We start from the raw sequence: 10,542 nt of genomic DNA, 5'->3' as shown, positions 1-10,542 counted from the left end.
CTCTCTCTCTCTCTCTCTCTCTCTCTCTCTCTCTCTCTCTCTCTGTCTGTCTCTGTCTGTCTCTGTCACTCCCTTTCTCCCTCCCTCTCTGTTTCTCTCCCTCTGTCTCTCTCTATCTCCTTCTCTCTCTGTCTCTCTTTGTCTGTCTCTGTCTATCTGTCTGTCTCTGTCTCTGTGTCTTTGTCTTTCTCCCTCCCTCCCTCCCTCTCTCTGTCTCTCTGTCACTCCCTTTCTCCCTCCCTCCCTCTCTGTTTTTCTCTCTCTCTGTCTCTCTGTCTCTCTCTGTCTCTCTCTATCTCCTTCTCACTCTGTCTTTGTCTGTCTCTGTCTGTCTCTCTGTCTCTCCCCTTCTCCCTCCCTCCCTCTCTATGTCTCTCTCTCTCTCTGGGGGCAGGGGCATGCTAATCTTCTTTGTATCATTCCAATTTTAGCATATGTGCTGCCAAAAGGAGCACCCCGGATTCTCTTTTATCCCTCATGCCAAACCCGACATTGGAGACCTTGAACTAGGACAGGCCCATTGAATGGAATGAAAGCAAAGCCCTTCCCCTCTTGCAATGGGGTATGCCCTCTGTCCCTGGTGGACACATGGTACTAGGTGGAGGCCAAACTGCTGGTTTTTATCATATTACAAACATACCTGGGGAGCAAGATCTAATTTAAGGATGTAATCGTCAGCTGGTACGCTTTTCCGCTGAAATTGTTTTTAAACATGTACATTTCAGATTCATTTAATTTCCAACCGTAAATTGAAATCAAGCCATTTTGTACATGTCACATACATTTTAGATATCTGAGCAGTGTTTATGGACAAACGCGGCCCATGTGTGTGCCGGTGGGGCTGACGCTGGCGGGGGCGGGGAGCTGCAGGAATGCTTTTTCCATATGGGCGGTTGTGGCAGTCAGCCGTAATGCGTATCATTTCAATTTACTGTTTCTCAGTTTACTAAAATCCCAGCATCTGTTCTGTGACTGACGCTGCTGTCTTTAGGTCAGCTCATGTAATGATCACATACATGAGATTAAGTACTGCCCTGACCAGGGGATATAATGCACTCCAGAAAAAAAAAAAAGACAAAAACCAACTGGGTCTGCAGGGGGGAAAAACCCAACATACAACATTGACACATGTCCCATAGGGCCAAAGAATTCTGTTTATCCCAACACGAAATTTCTGCCTTTTGTTGTGGCAAGGACCTGCCTTTTATTGCATTATTGAAACATCTTCAAAGCCTACAAAACCCTGAGTGACGTTTCAATAAAAACCTTTGTAATGCGGCAGAGGAGAACCCCAAATTCAAAGCAGGTCCCTTCCCTTGGCACAGGCGGTAATAACCCTGCAGTGTGTGCTGAAAGCTGCCCTCCAGCGCACTGACTGGGAGAAGCCTGAGCTTCCGCAGAAGGGATCAGGATGGGCCCTGATGATTTATTCTGATCTAAATGGAGGCAAGCTCCATTCCAGGTCGGAGGATCCGACAGGAAGCAGCTGTTTAATGTTGCAGCTAACCTCTCCGATGGGAGGATTTTGACTTAAACCCCATTTCACGGAAGACAAATATGCATAAAATGTCCATAGGTAGGAAGGCAAACAGAGATACTTTACACAAATATTTATTTGGCCTCAAGTTGTTGAACTAGCATCAGTTTGAAAGGCCGGGGACTTGTTTTTGCAAGGAGGTGCCCAGATCTTTTCGACCTCAACTGGGCAAATACAGGCTTGCCCCGGGAGTGGAGCGAGGCCCGCCTCTGTCCTGTAGGGGGTCTCGATGTGGAACATGAGCTCCACTCGGGAGGGGGCGGGTGGCAGCTGTCCTCAGTCCTTGGGTCAGTGGTGCATTCTGGGGACAGGCCTCCATTCTTTGTGCTCGGGCTGGAAGCCATGCAATGCCAAGGCTGCTGCTCTTACCTCAGACAACTCTGTTCACATACGTTCAGAATCATCACCTGTCACATCTTCCCCTCTGCCTCCGAGAAATCCCTACGGACTTAACAAGCCGACGTAACCTGCTTGACCCTGGGATGTGCTGATAAACAGCCATTTCTCCAGGAAAAAGAAATAATGCATTCGTGACACCCAGTTGAATTTAATCTGCATTATCAACGTTTTAAAAATCTAGACAATCCACAAAACAATAATGAAACCCTTATTTGTAGCATGTACTGATTTCTGAGGTATAAATTTGAACTCTGGCTCTATTCCATCCATGAAAAGGGACCCCTCAGAGTCTAAGCACTGATTACTTTCACAACTGGACAATGGTCCTGAAAACATCTTTGCTTTCTCTTTTTCTATTTGAAGCACCTTTGGTGGATAAAATGAATAACAAAATGGTGGAGCTGGATGGGACCTTGTGAACCTAGGGTCATTCTGCATATATGACTTCCCCTCCTCTCTACTCCATCCTCCCCATGGGCTCCATGGGGAATCTTCCTAACACAGCATCACAATTCACTCTTTTATTTAAAAAATCATGCTGGCTCTCCCTCGCCTACCAAGTAAAGCACAAATCCCTGACTCTGGCATTCATGGTCCTAAATGATCTGACTCCATCCTACTTGACAGTGTTATTTCTTCCTACTTTTCTACGTGGGCAGTGAGATGGTGCGATGGATAGAGTGCCAGTCCTGGAATCAAGAGGACCTGAGTTCAAATCCAGACTCAGACACTAGCTGGGTGACCCTGGGCAAGTCACTTCACCCTGTTTGCCTCAGTTTCCTCATCTGTAAAATGGGCTGGAGAAGGAAATGGCAAACCACTCCAGTATCTTTGCCAAGAAAACCCCAAAGGGGGTGACAGACGGTCGGACACGACTGAAATGATTCAACAACAACTTCTCTTCATATTTATCTTTGTCCTTTCCTGTCCCTGGGCCTTTATTTATGCCATTTCCAACCCTCATTCCCAAATCCTTACATCTTTATCTGTTGAAGCCCCTTTAATCAACCAATCAACTGGTAAGCATTTATTAAGCATCTACTGTATAACAAGCATTAGGCTATAATATGAAATAGCCCCTGCCCTCCAGGAGCTTACATTCTGTCTGGAAAGACAACATGTACATATGAAGAGCAAATGCAACTCAGAAGCCACATCTTCTATGAAGTCTTGTCACATGGAAACATGCCAGTGGAAAATGATCCTTCCCTTCTGAAATTCCTGAAGCATTTTGCCTCGACTGCTCCTTTGCTCCTAGCACAACCGATCTGGTTTCAGTGTTTTTGTCCGAAGCATGTAATTTCTATTAGGTTGTGAACTGCTCGAGGGCAGGGACTGTGTCACATTGTTGACGTATCTCCATCACATAGCTATCGTGCTGTCCCTGAACAGTAGGCACTTACTATATATTTGTTAAGTTGAAATGGATTGAAAAGTTGATTCCTCTCATTAATCATCTGGAGAAACTGTGACGCAGGGAAGGAAAGTCTAAAGTTACACAGCTGATGAGTCTCACAGCTGGCACTTGAACCTCAGTCCATCTCTCCTTCCCGGGTACCACATCGACTGGATGTGAGAGACATTGACGTATAAACCGAAGTAGCTGTTAATATTTTTCCCCCAAGTCTCTTTTCTATGCTCTTGGACTGATTATTTCTGGGCCAGATCATCCTTAATACAACCTGCTGCATAAGGAACCTCTTAGAGACAGAATTGCATTAGGGGCTTTTAAATAGTAAGTGAATTTGTAGGACCATAAGGTCATAGAATTAAAATCAGAAGAGACCTTAGAGAATCATTGAATCCAACCCACTGGCAGTTCCCAGATGAAGAAACTGAGGCCTATATAGGTTTAAATGACTTACCGAGAGTCATTAGATTATAGAATTATCATCCTCACCAGGACCACCAGATCATGGATTTAGAACTAGAAGGACTTTGGAGGCCACTGAGTTCATTCCCCTCCTCATTTTACAGACGAGCCATAGTAGTAGCTAACATTTATATAGTGCTATAAGGTACCCAAGTGTTTCTGACCTTAATTCTAGCACTCTGCCCACTATATCATGCTGCCTCTGTTATGGTACTTATTTACTCTGGCAGATTTTACTTTAACATTCCCATTGACAGCCTGGGAATAATTTTATATCATTCTTTGAAATTTTCCATGCCTAGAGTCATAGAATTTGGAGTCTGAAGGGCCCTTAAGGATCATCTAGTCTATCCCTTGATTATAAAGATGAGGAAACTGAGGTTCAGAGAGTTTCTATCATGTAACCAGGAATGTGCTATTAAACATTTAACAACTGGCTTTCCAAAAATGCCAGTCACCCTCTTAAAGTTGATGTATGTTATCAACATTTTCTTAAGCCCAGACAATCAATATAACAAAAAATCAAGCCCTAATGTGTTCATTTGTTTCATTCGTGTCCCCATTTGGGGTTTTCCTGGCAAAGATCCTGGAGTAGTTTGCCATTTCCTTCTTCAGCTCATTTTACAGAGGAGGAGACTGAAGTGAATAGAGTTAGGTGACTTGCCCAGGGTCACACAACTAGTAGGTGTCCGAGGCTGAATTTGAACTCAGGAAGATGAATCTTCTTGATTCCAAGCACAGTGCCACCTAGCTTCCCCCTTAGCCAATTTCGAAGGTGTAAATGCTTCCACTGAAAATTTAGCCATTGTTTCAAGAGCTAGCAGTATAAACATTTTCCATCATGTCCCTGGCATGCCTTCTCGGGGTACTTTTGGCCAAACCTGAAGACAAGCAGTGCTCAGACATAATGATTATGACAGTGTCAACTAAGCCAATGAGAAAAATTGTCTGGATTGGGATTCAGTGCAATGGGCGATCTTTATCCTACGAACATCACCTCATCTGGAAAACAATGGGACTGGGATGCTGCTTATGGCATCACCCAGCGACTCTGTGTTGGCTGACATTCCTTCAAAGTTTCTCTTTGTTAAAAGGGCAACAGGGTTATATCTGTAGAGGGAATATATTGGATTTGATTGTGATGCAAAAGTATCACAGGATCATTGATTCAGAGCTGGAACAGACTTCAGAGGCCATCTGGTCCAATCATTTCCTCATTTTGCAGGTGAAGAAACTGAGGCCTGGGAAGGGGGGGCGAAGTGTTCTGCCCAAGGTCACACAGGCAGCAAGTACCAGAAATGGGTTTTGAAGAGGCATCAATGAATTTTTAAAATTAAATTTCAAAAATGAAAAAACAAGCAGTGTCAATCAGTCTAAACGAGGAACTTGGCCAATGCAAACTGTTGCAGAAACCTTAAACTCGAAGCAATCCGAAAGAGGTTTTTTTTTTTTTTAATTTCCCTGACTTCCTGAAGACCAGGTACTTTCTTCTTCCTCCTACTGAAGGAGGACCCATGTCTGAGGGGTGGAAATTAATATGGAGATATCATCAGAAAGAAGACTCATCCATGAAAGTCCAATGGCAAGGATCCTTCCCTGCTATTGAGAAAAATTATTATTTTTCTCTTGCTTTAATAACTAATTATTGAATCAGAACCAAGGTTTTCCCCCTTTTCTACTTTCTTATCTAGAAATCAACCAGTGTGGGAAATCTCTCTAAAAGACTTACCCAGCCAGGATGGCTGAGATCTAATCAAAGACAGTAAAAGAAATTCTAAGTCTGGGCTAATGGGTGCATTCCTGCTCATGGTGTTTGCTCAGACAGGTCTGGAAAAGTGTGGATTCTCCCTTTTGTCAGACAGGTGACATGGAAATTGATAAATCTCTTTGACCAAGACTTGGGTGACCCCAAGGCCCTCATTGTAATATAGCCCACCTTCCATTATGATATTCATTCTCTCATTAATTATTAACCAATTAGAGTTGATTACCACCCTCAGGAACATCTGCTCTTCCAAGAGCATATGAACTGTTAGTCTGTCACGGTGAGGGTCTTTGGTCTAAGAGAGAGAAGGCCAAATGACCATCCTTTTATTAATAAACATGCTGGAATCATTAATTAAATAATTAAATCACCCAGCAATTATGCCTCTTCAATCTTTTGAGTGCCTCAGCTCACTGCAAAAACTGGGCGCTGCTGTTCTGGGCTGGGCATTGGTGGGTGAGTATTTCATAGATTAAAGAGGTACCGGGGCTTACCAGCAGAGCTCTTTTACTTTTCAGTCCAAGGGCTTGATGGCCTGTGTGATTTGATGAGAAGGCAATTTTAGTTACCAGAGAACAAAGTTCCAACGCATTTAGCCTCTGTTAGGTCTTTGGGTTTTCACGGAAATTTGCAGCAACTGGGAAGTCTAGAGAATAGGATGGAAAGGAAAGTCTAGAGAATGATGGATGGAGGTCAGGAAGAGGTGTCTGGAGTAAAGGCAAAGAGACAAACCTAGGAAAGGAAGAAGGAGAGGGGCGTGTGAGGCTCACCCAGAAGACTTCTCCCTTCCACTTTTCTGGCATTAGTTTTATGTTCCCCTATGCACAGGGGCAGCCCCTGAGCAGGGATCCTATGATCTTGCTCCCATAAGGAAACCAAAGATAACTGCATGCTTAGGAGCTTTCTCTTGAGGGGTGCAGGGGATGCCACCTGGGTAAGGAGAGACGATGAGAAGAACTTGCTTCCCAGGAAAGTGAAAAAGACCTGGGTAGAGCATTGAACTTGGAGTCAGGAAGACCTGGGTTCAAAATCCTGCCTCAACCACGCATGAGCTGTGTTGCCATAGCTAAGTCATTTCCCCTTTCGGATCCTGTTTTCTCGTCTGTAAAATTAAGGGCTTGGACTCCCAGCTCTAAATCTAGGATGCTGTGAAGTATCTTCCTGAGTCCTGCTAGACAGGGGCTTGAACTACCTAGCAAGCAGTACCAGAAAATACAGAAAGCTGTGGTATGACGGACAGAGACTGGCTGTAGACAGTGGCCCTCTGTTCAAATCTCACCTCTGACTCTTATTTTAGCAAGAACTTATGACCTGGGGCAGGAGGGTGGCACAAGGGACAGAGTGCAGGCCCTGGAATCAAGAGGATTTGAGTTCAAATCTGGCCTCAGACACTTGCTAGCTGTGTGACCCTAGGCAAGTCATTTCACCTCCGTTTCCTCATTCGTAAAATGAGCTGGAGAAGGAAATGGCAGACCACTCCAGTTTCTTTGCCAAGAAAACCTCAAATGGGGTCACAAAGAATTGGACACGACTGTTTGAGAAGCAACAAAACGCCATTCAAACTCGCTAGGCTTGAGATTCCTCTTCTATCAAACGAGGGGATAAAACTAGACGTCCTCCTAGGTTCCTTTGAGCATCAAATCTGTGGACCTGCGCACACCCTTCAGTTATAGCTGAAGATACTCAAGCTATAGGAGACCTTGCCACTTCGTGATGGATTTGGTCCAATGCTTGTCATTTTCCACTGAGAGGGAGTGAGGTGGCATGGGCAGGGAGGAGGGCAGCGTTGGGAATGGGCCAATACTCTCTGAAGATTCAGCGAGCTGGCTCCTGGTCCAGGGTCTCTGGGATTGGGCAAGAAAGCAGTCGGTGATTTGGCAGTCTCTGCATTCTGCTCCCTGGCAGGAGGATGGGTTCACTGCAAGAATGATTTACTGCCCATTGGGTGCCCCCTCCCTCCCTTTCCAAGAAACAAAGACATTAGTGTGAGTAACCCACCTGCCTCCTTCTATCCAAATACTGAGGCACTGTGCTCTCTGCCTGAAGGAGTGTGCCCTCCCCTTGATGTGTGTTAGTCATTCTAATTAAGCGTAATAGAAGTGATGATGGGCACACATCAAGGCCTGCACACTTTGCCGAGACTAGAGCAGTTCCATGACATCATGCCTTAGCCTTCTCCTCCCTGGGGAACTGACTTGGGCTCATGTGCTTGGCACTGCGGCTGTCACCATTAATAAGAAGTTCTTTCCAGCACAAGGGGTTTGTCTCACCTGGCCCCAGGAAGGCTGGGCTGCTGTAGTGACCTCTCTAGTCTACCCAGCAGGGTCTGTTGAGGTCACACATCTGGCATTTCTATTGCGTGTGACATTGTCAGCTGAGAAAATCACTTTATCATTTAGTTGGGTTGCAATGAACCCACCTCAACATCCCTAGTGTGGCAGAAGGCCGGGAGCTCTGTGCCTGTGGGCGTTAATGAATTTTGATGTGCTCTCTCTGGGTTTCCTCTTCCTGTTGGCAGCCTGACATAAAAGATAGAACCCTTCACATGAGTTCAGGAAGGCCTGGCTTTGAATCCCCCCTCAGACACTCAAACACCAGCTACGTCGCCAGCGTGAAGCTAGGATAGTGACAGCACCCACCTCACGGGGTCATCTTGAGGAGCCACTGACATGATGTATACAAATAAATACAAATGTCAGCTATTATTATTATTGGCATCAAGAAACTATAAGTTGGGTGAAATATTACGGTTAGGGCAAGTTAAGGTTAGTTTTATCATTCTGGCTTTTTATCCTCAATATATTTCTTTTAGTAGAGACAGAAGGAAGCTAAACCCTTCTGCCTTCCTTCTGTTGATTATCTCAATTTATCCTATAAATACCGTGTTTATACAGAGCTGTTGGTGTTGTTTCTCCAATGGGATTGTGAGCTCTTGAGAGCACTGACTGCTTTTTGCCTTTCTTTGTATTCCTAGTCTTAGCACAGTGCCTAGAACATAGATAGTAGATGCTTAATAAGCTGGTTGACTTGAGTTTAAATTCAAAACTATTTTGAGTTTTATGGATATTCAAATCAACTACAAAGGATCTATGAAGGAAGATACTATCCAATTCCCGAGAAAGAACTGATACATGGAACTATGTATTATATAGTTTCACATACATTGCATAATATCTGTGTCAAATATTGGCCTTCTGTAGTGTGGGTTTGGGAGGGAGGGAGAGAAACAGCTTGGAACGCAACTGTAACTCTGTGTGTGTGTGTGTGTGTGTGTGTGTGTGTGTGTGTGTGTGTGTAGTGAATTCTTTAAAAAAATTTCTTTCCTTTTTTCCTCAGACACTTATTAACTTCGTGACCTTGGGCAAGTGACTTAACTTTTTCTGGGCCTCACTTTCCAAATGGTGCTAATAATGGTACATATCTTACAGGGTTGTTGTTAGCATCAAATGTGATAATATATGTAATATGTTATTTTATTGTTAAATGTATTAGTTATTATTACATGTATTATTATTATTCCCCATAGGGCCCAGGTTTGGAGTCAAACAAGCTCTCTCTATGCAAGTAGAGAAAAGAACAGGCTAGTCCATAGATTTCCATCTGAAGCCAAGTCCTGGCAGTAGACAAGGCATGTCCAGGAGTAGAGGCAGATGTCTGTCACACACAGCCCCGGAGCCATCATCCAGCTGAGCCAGACTTTGCCAAATGTCCCAGAGTCAGCAGGAAATTGCCTCCTTTAGCATGAGTGAGCTCCATCTTGGGGAAAGCAGCGTGTCTGCTGGGAGGGAGTCAGAGTCTACACTGGCCCATCGTTCAATGTTCTGCACAGAAAGACCTGGTCTCAGAGGGGCTTAAGGTAATGACCTATGCTATAAAAGCTTAGAGCTCGCTTCAGGAAAACCCAGAAAGCAAAATACATAAAAACTCACCAAGTGGACTGATTAGTGAGCTGGTTATTTACATTGTGGAAGAAACCACAGTTTCCCTCTCATGGCTTGGAGATCAGAGATTTAGAGCGAGACCTGAGAGGCATCCAATTTAATCCCCTCATTTTACAAATGAGGAAACTGAGACTAAGAGAGCTGAACGTGCCTATGGTCATTCAGTGAGGGAAATTAGGCCTTCCCGACTCTCAGTCTAGCTTCCTATCCACTTCACCATCCTTTTTTTTGGATTGCTAACTACTTAATGCAGAACTTTGGGGTGTGGGTATTGGACACCAACAGGGAACAAAGACACAAAATTTGATTTATTACAGTGAAAAGTGGATTTCACTTCACCAGAGTTTAAATTGATAAAATTTGATGGACCCGTGCTTGCTGCACAAATCAAAGCACATTTATAAACAGGTCCTTCAATGTGTCTTACTCAAGCTGGTTAAAAGCTGGGAGAGGCAGCGCAGTCATGGGGCAAGCAGCCCGGCATTAGAGTCAGAGGACCAAATTTCAAATCCCACCAGAGACGCTTACCACCTGTGTGATCTTGGACAAGTCCCCCAATCCCCATGAGCCTCAGTTTTCTTATTTGTAAAATGAGGGTATTGGACTAGATCAGTCCACAAGCATTTATTAAGCACCTACTGTGTGCCAGCGCTTTACAAATATTATCTCATTTGATCTTCACAACAACCTTGGGAGGCAGGTGCTATTATTGTCCCCATTTTATAGCTGAAGAAACTGATGCAAATAGAGGTCAAGTGAATTGCTCTGAGTCACACAGAGCATATTGTTATTATATTATTATAATATTCACATATAATTATATAAATTTATACATATATTTTATAATGACATTTTATAAATAACATTTGTATATGTGGGTACACACAGGGCTCACAATGTGCCAGGTGCTTTACAAATATTATCTCATTTGATCCTCACAACAACCCTGAAAGGGAAGTTTTTTGCCCCATTTTACAGTCAAGGAAACTGAGGTAGACAGCTGTTAACTGATTTGCCTGGAGTCACA

At 44.0% G+C, this 10,542-nt stretch overlaps 1 pseudogene; it reads right to left on the bottom strand.

Annotated features, from left to right (window-relative positions):
• Positions 1–390: 390 nt before the first annotated feature.
• On the bottom strand, positions 391–455 carry LOC144456032 (U6 spliceosomal RNA; annotated as a pseudogene).
• Positions 456–10,542: the final 10,087 nt, after the last annotated feature.

This window comes from Phascolarctos cinereus, unplaced genomic scaffold (genome assembly GCF_003287225.1).
Source record: "Phascolarctos cinereus isolate Bilbo 61053 unplaced genomic scaffold, phaCin_HiC Scaffold_2;HRSCAF=192, whole genome shotgun sequence".
NCBI lineage: Eukaryota > Metazoa > Chordata > Mammalia > Diprotodontia > Phascolarctidae > Phascolarctos > Phascolarctos cinereus.
This window is presented reverse-complemented; position numbering and strand designations above follow the sequence as displayed.